Here is a 1546-nt window from a genome sequence, read left to right on the forward strand (position 1 = left end):
GTTCCTGTCTTAACTTTATTTTTTGACTAAATCATATGATATGATACAACACCTGATACAACCACGCTGAAGCTAATATCTTTAACTTTGTCTTCTGACGTGAATGCCTGGAAGCATCCTCATCTTGCATCAGTACTATTGTCAATGTTTCTCTTCCTATACCCATGCTGCTGAATACTGCTGGAGAACATCCAGCAGCCACGAAACTGATGCTACTACAAATATACAATCTCTAATATCAGTGGTATTCTCAGGAATAGTCTTTTCACGTGACACTACTCTGCTTCTTCTCTCCTGCCCTATTCTCATTTTTAACACCGCTTAGGGTGGATATCCAAGAATAGATATTCCTTTGAAAAAAAAGTCATGTTTTGCCAGATGAACTTGTAAGCTGGAAGTAAATGATTATATGTTCTCAATTTCTTAGTTTCACCCTTAGTCCAGAATAGTACTTCCTCCAGAAAAGTAATGGGAAGCTTGGTATGAGAGATCTCTACTTTGTGAGAGATTCTTCCCAGTGACTTTTTTTTCACTTTTAATAGGATGCCTAATTAAGCCAGTCATATTAGCTAAGATTAGCTTTGGCTAATATGTTAAATGTTTAAATTAACAGTTCTCAAAATGGAAGGTTTTTTTTTTTCATTTAAGAATTCAAGCTGGTTTTGTGGTTTTGTTCCATAACAAAACCATCGGAGAACCAAGTTTCTTATTGTTTCTCTGTGACTAGGGTGTTAACCCTCATAGCATGGCTTATGATGGGTCACTGGTATACCCATTAACCAGTGGGAGGGGCATGCATGCTTTTATGTCAAATCTTAGAAGTGGAATGTTTCACTTCTGCTCGCATTTAATTGGCTAGTAGGTTCTTGGCATAGTGATTGAGAAGAGTCTAAGAAGTATAATTGCTCTGTATGTCCAGGAACCCACCTAAAAACCAGGGTTCCATTACTCTAAAAAAGGGGGAAAACAGATATTGACACTTAACTGTCACAACACCTCTTTCGCCACTCAAAAATCCAAACCCACCCTTCTAGCTAAACATAAGATACATATATACTTTCCACAGTGATATGCAGTCTCTTCATAAAGTCCAGAGGTGGCTCTTCATGAACAACAAATGATCAGCTTTCCTCCATATTCAACCATATAAAATAGTCACATAGTATGAATAGGGTATTTGTAATAACTCCCTTTTGGAAAGGAAAGACCTGGAGATGTACAAACACCTCTGGTTTTTATTAATTATAAAATTCTTGAAATTATCAACTCCTTTAACTTCTTGCTCTGGAAATGTAGTAGAGTTCCTTGTTCCATCTCGGGTTCTGTTCTCTGGAGGAGCCTGCTCATCTCCTACCCTCTGTGGTTCCTGGTTTTACTTTCAGAGTAAAACCATTGTAATGGACTTTCAGAGTTCGCTATCCATCATGGCTACAGCCGAATAGGCACAGGGAGTAGATGGGAAAGGGGGGTGGGAGTGCAAAGCTTTTGTAGCTGCTTCCTGAGAGTGCAGGTTGAGTCCAGGGTTTCCTTTAGGGATCTAACTATC

The sequence above is a fragment of the Lynx rufus genome, unplaced genomic scaffold, assembly GCF_022079265.1.
Source record: "Lynx rufus isolate CCGP_SWC_20201006 ecotype Redwood Valley unplaced genomic scaffold, mLynRuf1.p SCAF_1, whole genome shotgun sequence".
In the NCBI taxonomy this organism is placed as follows: Eukaryota; Metazoa; Chordata; class Mammalia; order Carnivora; family Felidae; genus Lynx; species Lynx rufus.